This window comes from Coregonus lavaretus, assembly GCF_964263955.1.
Source record: "Coregonus lavaretus genome assembly, chromosome: 27".
NCBI classification, from domain to species: Eukaryota; Metazoa; Chordata; class Actinopteri; order Salmoniformes; family Salmonidae; genus Coregonus; species Coregonus lavaretus.
The window spans coordinates 40,282,462-40,295,020 of NC_140014.1; positions in this window are offsets into that span (position 1 = coordinate 40,282,462).

The following is a 12,559-nucleotide window of genomic DNA, read 5'->3' on the forward strand; positions in this document are numbered from 1 at the left end:
ATAGCTTGGGCTTTGTCGAGTAAGGCTTAAACTATGTATTTAGATTGTAGTTAGGTATTGTAGGTAGGTATCGTGGGTTGTTGTAGGTAGTTGTTGTATGTAATTATTGTAGGTTAGTATTGTATTCGGCGGTGCCGGGTGTAGCACGAAGCTAGCTAGCTAGCTAACTCACCACCTGGACTAGCTGGCGAGTAGCTATTAGCAACGGTATAGTTGTTTCACGCCTGAGAGTGCCTGTAATTACGCCAGCTGGCTGCCTACAATAGTTACATACAATAACTGCCTACCATTCAGCTGTTTTCTAACCTCATTGTCTGAACCGTTAACGTTAGGTAGCAAGTGGCTACTGTGCTTGAAAATTAGCAAGCTTGTTGCAACCTGGATAGCTACTTGTAAACAATAGCTGGAACGACCGAGCGAACAGACGCGAACTGGCTGAGTCAATTCAGTGGCTAGCTTTGCACTTGGCTAGCTAACAGTAGCTAGGGGTAGTCATAACCTACACTTGTGTTTTGTTTTTTACATATTGATAGCCCGAGTCGCTCAAGGAATTCGGGACATGGGTGACTAGTTAACGTTAGTTTGGCTCTCTCTGTGTGTTCGTGCCGTGAAAGGAGGGGTTCTTCTTTGTCTGAAAGCAATGGCTAGCTAGTTTGCTAACTATTCTAGCTAACTAACTGGCTGAATAAGTTGACGACGGACTCACTCAAGCTGTCGGGACTAACCCACAACGTTAGACACGGACATGAACGATCTGCTTGTGTGTTGATACACTGGTGGTTGTTGTGGCTGAGTATTGGCGCTAAACCCTGCTGCTGGAGACCGGCATGCTAGCTGGCTGTGGCGTCTTATGACGTGGTGCCCGGACGTTTTTCACGGAATAATACTGCACCTAGTTAGCTAGCTGAATAAACTAGGTTAGTCTATTCCTAGAAAACATTGAACCGCTGTAGTTTACAACAATTATAGTTTCTGAGGTGGAAGTTGGGAGAGTTATATTTGGGAGTTGTGGTGAGGGAGGCCCCGCTCTCTCCTTTCCCAGATGTTTAGTTCATTTTATTCCGATCTCCTCTGCATTATTGTAGCCATCTGCTGCAGCCTGTCAACTATGCCTCTGCCTATCCCTGTTCTCTCCTCTCCGCACAGGCTACACAAACGCCTCACACCGCGTGGCTGCTGCCTCTCTAACCTGGTGGTCCCTGCACGCACGACCCACGTGGAGTTCCAGGTCTCAGGCAGCCTCTGGAACTGCCGTTCTGCTGCCAACAAGGCAGACTTCATCCCAGCCTATGCTACCCTCCAGTCCCTCGACTTCTTGGCGCTGATGGAAACATGGATTACCACTGAAAACACTGCTACTCCTGCTGCTCTCTCCTCGTCTCGCATACCCCGAGAGCATCTGGTCAGCGGGGTGGTGGCACAGGAATCCTCATCTCTCCCAAGTGGACATTCTCAATTTTTCCCCTGACCCATCTGTCTATCTCCTCATTTGAATTCCATGCTGTCACAGTCACTAGCCCATTTAAGCTTAATATCCTTGTCATCTATCGCCCTCCAGGTTCCCTTGGAGAGTTCATCAATGAGCTTGACGCCTTGATAAGTTCCTTTCCTGAGGATGGCTCACCCCTCACAGTTCTGGGGGATTTCAACCTCCCTACGTCTACATTTGACTCATTTCTCTCTGCCTCCTTCTTTCCACTCCTCTCCTCTTTTGACCTCACCCTCTCACCGTCCCCCCCTACTCACAAGGCAGGCAATACGCTTGACCTCATCTTTACTAGATGCTGTTCTTCTACTAATCTCACTGCAACTCCCCTCCAAGTCTCCGACCACTACTTTGTATCCTTTTCTCTCTCCCTCTCCTCCAACACTACTCACTCTGCCCCTACACAGATGGTAATGCGCCGTCGCAACCTTTGCTCTCTCTCTCCCGCTACTCTCTCCTCTTCCATCCTATCATCTCTTCCCTCTGCTCAATCCTTCTCCCTCCAATCTCCTGATTCTGCCTCCTCAACCCTCCTCTCCTCCCTTTCTGCATCCTTTGACTCTCTATGTCCCCTATCCTCCCGGCCGGCTCGGTCCTCCCCTCCAGCTCCGTGGCTTGATGACTCATTGCGAGCTCACAGAACAGAGCTCCGGGCAGCTGAGCGGAAATGGAAGAAAACTAGACTCCCTGCAGACCTGGCATCTTTTCACTCCCTCCTCTCTACATTTTCTTCATCTGTTTCTGCTGCTAAGGCCACTTTCTACCACTCTAAATTCCAAGCATCCGCCTCTAACCCTAGGAAGCTCTTTGCCACATTCTCCTCCCTGCTGAATCCCCCCCCCCTCCCTCTCTGTGGATGACTTCGTCAACCATTTTGAAAAGAAGGTTGACGACATCCAATCCTCGTTTGTTAAGTCAAATGACACTGCTGGTCCTGCTCACACTGCCCTACCCTATGCTTTGACTTCTTTCTCCCCTCTCTCTCCAGATAAAATCTTGCGACTTGTGACGGCAGGCCGCCCAACAACCTGCCCGCTTGACCCTATCCCCTCCTCTCTTCTCCAGACCATCTCCGGTGACCTTCTCCCTTACCTCACCTCGCTGATCAACTCATCCTTGACCGCTGGCTATGTCCCTTCCGTCTTCAAGAGAGCGAGAGTTGCACCCCTTCTCAAAAAACCAACACTCCGATGTCAACAACTACAGACCAGTATCCCTTCTTTCTTTTCTCTCCAAAACTATTGAGCGTGCCGTCTTTAGCCAACTCTCTTGCTATCTCTCTCAGAATGACCTTCTTGATCCAAACCAGTCAGGTTTCAAGACTGGTCATTCAACTGAGACTGCTCTTCTCTGTGTCACAGAGGCTTTCCGCACTGCTAAAGCTAACTCTCTCTCCTCTGCTCTTGTCCTTCTAGACCTGTCTGCTGCCTTTGATACTGTGAACCATCAGATCCTCCTCTCCACCCTCTCCGAGCTGGGCATCTCCGGCGCGGCTCACTCTTGGATTGCGTCCTACCTGACCGGTCGCTCCTACCAAGTGGCGTGGCGAGAAGCTGTCTCTGCACCACGTGCTCTCACCACTGGTGTCCCCCAGGGCTCAGTTCTAGGCCCTCTCCTATTCTCACTATACACCAAGTCACTTGGCTCTGTCATATCCTCACATGGCCTCTCCTATCATTGCTACGCTGACGACACACAACTAATCTTCTCCTTTCCCCCTTCTGATAACCAGGTGGCGAATCGCATCTCTGCATGTCTGGCAGACATATCAGTATGGATGACGGATCACCACCTCAAGCTGAACCTCGGCAAGACGGAGCTGCTCTTCCTCCCGGGGAAGGACTGCCCGTTCCATGATCTCGCCATCACGGTTGACAACTCCGTTGTGTCCTCCTCCCAGAGTGTGAAGAGCCTTGGCGTGACCCTGGACAACACCCTGTCGTTCTCCGCTAACATCAAGGCGGTGACCCGATCCTGTAGGTTCATGCTCTACAACATTCGGAGAGTACGACCCTGCCTTACACAGGAAGCGGCACAGGTCCTAATCCAGGCACTTGTCATCTCCCGTCTGGATTACTGCAACTCGCTGTTGGCTGGGCTCCCTGCCTGTGCCATTAAACCCCTACAACTCATCCAGAATGCCGCAGCCCGTCTGGTGTTCAACCTTCCCAAGTTCTCTCACGTCACCCCGCTCCTCCGCACACTCCACTGGCTTCCAGTTGAAGCTCGCATCTGCTACAAGACCATGGTGCTTGCCTACGGAGCTGTGAGGGGAACGGCACCTCCGTACCTTCAGGCTCTGATCAGTCCCTACACCCAAACGAGGGCACTGCGTTCATCCACCTCTGGCCTGCTGGCTCCCCTACCTCTGCGGAAGCATAGTTCCCGCTCAGCCCAGTCAAAACTGTTCGCTGCTCTGGCACCCCAATGGTGGAACAAGCTCCCTCACGACGCCAGGACAGCAGAGTCACTCACCACCTTCCGGAGACATTTGAAACCCCACCTCTTTAAGGAATACCTGGGATAGGATAAAGTAATCCTTCTACCCCCCCCCCCCCCTTTACTCCCAAAAAAAAAAAAAAAAAACATTGTAAAGTGGTTATCCCACTGGCTATAAGGTGAATGCACCTATTTGTAAGTCGCTCTGGATAAGAGCGTCTGCTAAATGACGTAAATGTAAATGTAAATGTTGCCTTGGCCGTGTGCTTTGGGTCATTGTCATGCTGGAATACCCATCCACGACCATTTTCAATGCCCTGGCTGAGGGAAGGAGGTTCTCACCCAAGATTTGATGGTACATGGCCCCGTCCATCATCCCATTGATGCGGTGAAGTTGTCCTGTCCCCTTAGCAGAACCCCTCCCCCCCCCAAAGCATAATGTTTCCACCTCCATGTTTGATGGTGGGGATGGTGTTCTTGGGGTCATAGGCAGCATTCCTCCTCCTCCAAACACGGCGAGTTGAGTTGATGCCAAAGAGCACGATTTTGGTCTCATCTGACCACAACACTTTCACCCAGTTCTCCTCTGAATCATTCAGATGTTCATTGGCACACTTCAGACGGGCCTGTATATGTGCTTTCTTGAGCAGGGGGACCTTGCAGGCGCTGCAGGATTTCAGTCCTTCACGGTGTAGTGTGTTACCAATTGTTTTCTTGGAGACTATGGTCCCAGCTGCCTTGAGATCATTGACAAGATCCTCCCGTGTAGTTCCGGGCTGATTCCTCACCGTTCTCATGATCATTGCAACTCCACGAGGTGAGATCTTGCATGGAGCCCCAGGTCGAGGGAGATTGACAGTTCTTTTGTGTTTCTTCCATTTGCGAATAATCACACCAACTGTTGTCACCTTCTCATCAAGCTGCTTTAGATGGTCTTGTAGCCCATTCCATTTACATTTTACATTTTAGTCATTTAGCAGACGCTCTTATCCAGAGCGACTTACAGGAGCAATTAGGGTTAAGTGCCTTGCTCAAGGGCACATCGACAGATTTTTCACCTAGTCGGCTCGGGGATTAGAACCAGCGACCTTTCGGTTACTGGCACAATGCTCTTACCCACTAAGCTACCTGCCGCCCCAGCCTTGTGTAGGTCTACAATCTTGTCCCTGACATCCTTGGAGAGCTCTTTGGTCTTGGCCATGGTGGAGAGTTGGGAATCTGATTGATTGATTGCTTCTGTGGACAGGTGTCTTTTATACAGGTAACAAACTGAAATTAGGAGCACTCCCTTTAAGAGTGTGCTCCTAATCTCAGCTCATTACCTGGATAAATGACACCTGGGATCCATAAATCTTTCTGATTGAGAGTGGGTCAAATACTTATTTCCCTCATTAAAATGCAAATCAATTTATAACATTTTTGACATGCGTTTTTCTGGATTTTGTTGTTGTTATTCTGTCTCTCACTGTTCAAATAAACCTACCATTAAAATTATAGACTGGTGATTTATTTGTCAGTGGTACTGTATATATATATATATATATATATATATATATATATATATATATATATATATATATATATATATATATATATATATATATATATATATATATATATATATATATATATATATACACACACACACACACACACTTACCCTGCCAAAGTGCTTTGTTCTTCCGTCAAGCATCCCTTTGCCGGGAGCATCCTGGGGCCAACACCTTCACGTCTTCACATGATTTGAAGAGGTCCACTGTGAAGATCATCTGGTGAGTCACGGTGGCTGGCCAGTAGCCACTCTTTACAAGTTCGTCCAGCCCCACTGTCCAATGTCTCAGACACCCTGAGCAGTTCAGAGCAGGAAGGGACAGGATGTAGCGCCCTTAAACCCTTCAAACAGAGACTCCCTGTTCTGCAAAACCTTGGAGCTATGGGTGGCTGAGTCACATTATACCTGGGCAGCCAATCTCTGCACCGCACAACAGCATCCTCACTGTTGCAATACTGACACTGGCCCAACACAGTACCTTCAGCAGAGAGCATTGACCACCAAAGACTCTCTCTTTTCCCCCCACTTTTGTGTGCATAAGGCCTGCCTCTCTGCCCATGTCACCTTTGGGCTTACATGACAATCTGTCCCAGTGAAACACCCCCATCAGCTCCTGTAGGTCCTGCATCAGGGAGTCTTCTGAAAAAAGAAAATCATTGAAATAATAGCTTGGCTGTATTAAAAAATAATTGCGGTTGGCATGGCATTTTTTTGGCATTCTAGAATTAGTATAACTGTATTTTTTGGGTGTTGTCACGTATACTCCCCCTCCGGCGCTCGAGGTCGCCAGTCTGCTGATTATTACGCACACCTGTCACCATCGTTACGTGCACCTGCGCCTCATGAGACTCACCTGGACTCATCAGTGCTGCACAGGAGTCAGAGCAGATGACTACCCTATCTGGCTTCACCTCCTCCACACACTCTGCAGCCAAGAGTATGGCCATCAACTCCATTGGGTAAACAGATAAATGATAAATGGTCTGCGGTTGTGAGGCCGGTTGGACGTACTGCCAAATTCTCTAAAATGACGTTGGAGGCGGCTTATGGTAGAATAATGAACATTAAATTATCTGATAACAACTCTGGTGGACATTCCTGTAGTCAGCATGCTCCCTCAAAACTTGAGACATCTGTGTGTGACAAAACGGAACATTTTAGAGTGGCCTTTTATTGTCCCCAGCACAAGGTGCACCTGTGCAATGATCATGCTGTTTAATCAGCTTCTTGATATGCCACATCTGTCAGGTGGATGGATTATCTTGACAAAGGAGAAATGCTCACCAACAGGGATGTAAACAAATTTGTGCACAAAATTCGAGAGAAATAAGCTTTTTGTGCATATGGAACATTTCTGGGATCTTTTATTTCAGTTCATGAAACATGGGACCAACACTTTACTTGTTGCGTTTATATTTTTGTTCAGTATAGTAACAGGATATGACTGTGCTAATTTTTCTACAGTGAGGAAAAAAAGTATTTAGTCAGCCACCAATTGTGCAAGTTCTCCCACTTAAAAAGATGAGAGAGGCCTGTAATTTTCATCATAGGTACACGTCAACTATGACAGACAAAATGAGAAAAAAATATCCAGAAAATCACATTGTAGGATTTTTAATGAATTTATTTGCAAATTATGGTGGAGAATAAGTATTTGGTCAATAACAAAAGTTTCTCAATACTTTGTTATATACCCTTTGTTGGCAATGACACAGGTCAAACGTTTTCTGTAAGTCTTCACAAGGTTTTCACACACTGTTGCTGGTATTTTGGCCCATTCCTCCATGCAGATCTCCTCTAGAGCAGTGATGTTTTGGGGCTGTCGCTGGGCAACACGGACTTTCAACTCCCTCCAAAGATTTTCTATGGGGTTGAGATCTGGAGACCGGCTAGGCCACTCCAGGACCTTGAAATGCTTCTTACGAAGCCACTCCTTCGTTGCCCGGGCGGTGTGTTTGGGATCATTGTCATGCTGAAAGACCCAGCCACGTTCCATCTTCAATGCCCTTGCTGATGGAAGGAGGTTTTCACTCAAAATCTCACGATACATGGCCCCATTCATTCTTTCCTTTACACGGATCAGTCGTCCTGGTCCCTTTGCAGAAAAACAGCCCCAAAGCATGTTGTTTCCACCCCCATGCTTCACAGTAGGTATGGTGTTCTTTGGATGCAACTCAGCATTCTTTGTCCTCCAAACACGACGAGTTGAGTTTTTACCAAAAAGTTCTATTTTGGTTTCATCTGACCATATGACATTCTCCCAATCCTCTTCTGGATCATCCAAATGCACTCTAGCAAACTTCAGACGGGCCTGGACATGTACTGGCTTAAGCAGGGGGACACGTCTGGCTGTCACTGCAGGATTTGAGTCCCTGGCGGCGTAGTGTGTTACTGATGGTAGGCTTTGTTACTTTGGTCCCAGCTCTCTGCAGGTCATTCACTAGATCCCCCCGTGTGGTTCTGGGATTTTTGCTCACCGTTCTTGTGATCATTTTGACCCCACGGGGTGAGATCTTGCGTGGAGCCCCAGATCGAGGGAGATTATCAGTGGTCTTGTATGTCTTCCATTTCCTAATAATTGCTCCCACAGTTGATTTCTTCAAACCAAGCTGCTTACCTATTGCAGATTCAGTCTTCCCAGCCTGGTGCAGGTCTACAATTTTGTTTCTGGTGTCCTTTGACAGCTCTTTGGTCTTGGCCATAGTGGAGTTTGGAGTGTGACTGTTTGAGGTTTTGGACAGGTGTCTTTTATACTGATAACAAGTTCAAACAGGTGCCATTAATACAGGTAACGAGTGGAGGACAGAGGAGCCTCTTAAAGAAGAAGTTACAGGTCTGTGAGAGCCAGAAATCTTGATTGTTTGTAGGTGACCAAATATTTATTTTCCACCATAATGTGCAAATAAATTCATAAAAAATCCTACAATGTGATTTTCTGGATTTTTTTTCTCTCAATTTGTCTGTCATAGTTGACGTGTACCTATGATGCAAATTACAGGCCTCTCTCATCTTTTTAATTGGGAGAACTTGCACAATTGATGGCTGACTAAATACTTTTTTTCCCCACTCTACCATTAGACCCAACACACAAAGCTACAGGGGTCTGTTTCAGACTAACCTGAGGAGAGTTCCACAGTATATGTACAAATTAACCGATTGTGTTTCGTAAACCTAAAGATCAAGGAGGAGAAGGAGATAGCATCATCTTGTTCTAGTAGTCACCATTGTTGTGTGCATTATACTGAGGACCAGTGACTTATTTGTTGCTGCCTAGATCAGGTAGTCAGTGGCACGGTGAAGGTATAAACCTCTAGGAGAGAACAGTTAGTGGTGGAGAAAGACAGGACAGTTAGTGGTGGAGAAAGACAGGACAGTTAGTGGTGGAGAAAGACAGGACAGTTAGTGGTGGAGAAAGACAGGACAGTTAGTGGTGGAGAAAGACAGGACAGTTAGTGGTGGAGAAAGACAGGACAGTTAGTGGTGGAGAAAGACGATGCAGGAACTCCGCCTCAACAGAAAAGGTAATTCCATGAGCCGGCTTAGGCGAGATGGAAATCACTGTACTGACACAAATGGCCCACTCGTGGAATTATGGGTAACTGCTTACGTGGAGTGTGTCTGAAAGTGGGCGTTGCGAAATTAGTGGGAGGATCAATATAATGGAAACCTAACAGCTAATTGGGCAGATTTGTTGCCATTCAAGAACGTTTTGCGTTGCTGTTCGCTTCTTCCTTGTAGCGTTTTAGCTGAGACTAACCCCAACCCTTTTCCTAACCTTAACCTAATTATGCTAATCTACCACTTTCATTCTCCTAAATTGGCAGGTTAGTTATCCTAACCTGACACATTAATTCTGCCAACCTGCCACGTTAATTATCCGAACATGACACGTTAATTCACCTAACCTACCACTTTAATTATGCTAAATTGGCAGGTTAGTTCTTCTAACCTATCACATTAGTTCTCCTAACCTATCACGTTACTTCTCCTAACCTACCATGTTAGTTCTCCTAACCTATCACGTTAGTTCTCCTAACCTATCACGTTAGTTCTCCTAACCTATCACGTTACTTCTCCTAACCTACCACGTTAGTTCTCCTAACCTATCACGTTAGTTCTCCTAACCTATCACGTTAGTTCTCCTAACCTACCACGTTAGTTCTCCTAACCTATCACGTTAGTTCTCCTAACCTATCACGTTACTTCTCCTAACCTATCACGTTAGTTCTCCTAACCTATCACGTTAGTTCTCCTAACCTATCACGTTAGTTCTCCTAACCTATCACGTTAGTTCTCCTAACCTATCACGTTAGTTCTCCTAACCTACCACGTTACTTCTCCTAACCTACCACGTTAGTTCTCCTAACCTATCACGTTAGTTCTCCTAACCTACCACGTTAGTTCTCCTAACCTATCACGTTAGTTCTCCTAACCTATCACGTTAGTTCTCCTAACCTATCACGTTAGTTCTCCTAACCTATCACGTTAGTTCTCCTAACCTACCACGTTAGTTCTCCTAACCTATCACGTTAGTTCTCCTAACCTATCACGTTAGTTGAGGAGGTGCCTAAGGTTGTCGGAGGAGGACACCTAATGTGTCGCTCCGGAAATGCGACCCCATCCTGTAACAGTTAGTCTGTGTCTTTTGTATTTTGGTTCTAATGGTAGACAAAGGAACAGTCATATCCTCTTCCTAAATAATACTCATAAAATGGAATGTTCATTGCATTTTCTTAACTGTAAAATATGTGGTGATGTTAGTTCACCACATCTACATGTATACGTTGACTAGTCAGGGGGCCAATTGAAATTAACAGGTTGATTTGTTTGTACATTTGTTTTGACAAATTGAGGTCATTGCAAATATTGAGACAGAAACTACCGTATTCAGGATACATATTTTTATTTCACCAAATAAAGTAACAAATTGTGTCCCTAATGGATCTTGTTTGGGCTTCATTCGACAATACTGATAATAACAACAGGGTAGAAAAAAGTGATTATAGCCAAATCTGACCTCCACATCATGGCTCAGGACCTCCTTTTTCAGCTTGTAAATATTGACAATTCATAATGTAGTAATAATTGAAAACAATAACGTTATAATAATTAGACTACATTAATAGTATCAAAAGCATCAATGATGGTCAGTGTCATTAAGCAACCAATTGTTATATTAATTTGCTTTAAAGAACCATATGCTTAAAACACAAATTCAAACCCTAGCCTTGCCCTTGTCTGAAAATGTGCATGCATCATTTGTAGGGTATCCATGAACGAAATATGAATTGCTTTTTTTTTATTACTATTCATAAATCGTTTATAATTATTTATCAACCATGATGAGAATTTTCTACTAATGGAAATGCTATATGTCATTCGTTGTTTCTTTCAAACAGCTTTATTTAGACAGCTTTATTTAGGTTTCATAACATTTATAACATTTTACATGACATTTTAGTCATTTAGCAGACGCTCTTATCCCGAGCGACTTACAGTTAGTGAGTGCATACATTTTTCATACTGGCCCCCCGTGGGAAACGAACCCACAACCCTGGCGTTGCAAGCACCATGCTCTACCAACTGAGCTACAGGCTATAGAAGTAATATTGAACAACAGTAGCCTTAAAATACCCTCCCCAACTTGAATAGCTTTTGCTCATTCCTTAATGTGGCAGTCAATGTAATCTATAGCACCTCATCATTACATCTCTGTTGGCTGTCAACGTTCTGCTCATGACGCTTAGAAACACAATACCGAACAACAAGTATCAGTACTATGACCGCCGCTGCAATGAAAATCCACACCCAAAGAAATATCCCCGTTGTTGCTGATGATACATTACTTGTGAAGTTAAAACCTGGCGTTAAGAAGTCGCTGTAGACAGGGGTTGTTAAGGGAACAATTTCATGTCCATCTGTTTTGACACATTTAACCACATTTTGAAGGGAAAATCCAGCTCTGCATGAGCAAACAAAACTTCCAAACATGTTATCACAAAGTTGATCACAAAATCCATTCTCGCATTCGTCAATATCTTGGCAATAATCATCACTCTTTAGGAAACCACCAGGACAATTACATTGTGTCCCAGCGCTGTTTCTGTCGCATATTACTGGGCAGTTGGCCGAAGAACAGTGCATTTTACACATATTGGGGTTTTCGCTCCTTGGAATATATCTTTCAAAACAAGAGCATTTGTAGCCCCCTGGCACATCCGTGCATGTATGTTCGCAAGGAGCCCCAGCGCATCCTTCATTACTATAGATGACATCTCCTTGATGAGAAAACTCTTGAGCCTCCATATGCGGTGTTTGGCACGTGCTTTTATGAACATTCTGACACAAAAATCCATCCACTTTTTCCTGGCAAGGTCGTTCTGTCCACATTCGATCGGTAGAAACGGACACACACCGTGGAGCGCAGACATTTACGTTGTCTTTCCAGTTGCTGAAATCTGCGATTTGAAATCCAGTTGTCCACTGGTATCCTCTCAATTTCGATTCGATGTTGCTGCATTGGTCATCTGGTAGGCGCAATCCGATCCAGAAGTATCCGGTTACCCGTACAAGCAAATCTCCTATTATTTCGGCTGATGCTGCAGATCGAACCGTCATTAATTCTCCTTTCATCTTTTGACACATTTGTTCCGATGTCTGGAAATCGACAGCACCGAGGGTTACAGCGTGGCAAATGTCCCCCTTGCACACGCAGGTAGAGGAGTCAATGCTTTCCCCTCCTACCTTTAGCATTAACATAATTATAATAATTACGGTTATCGAACCAACAAAAGGATTCGTTCTCCTTGCCATGATCGCGAATAAATTAGACTATAACTTTAACTGACTTATCTTGACAGGAGGATTCGTGGGGAACACAATCCGTTCAGAATGTTGAGGAAACCATGAAAGGAAAAAACCCTCGGGACATAAAAGATTTGAGGAAGGAAGGAAATGGAAACTTTGGATGGATATTTTGTTCTAGAGTTATGCGGTCTTAGCCTGTCACCTTTATGGCATAGATATCCGATTATACATGTGACTTTAGTTTTAAAATATTAACTGTTTCCCACAACCACAAG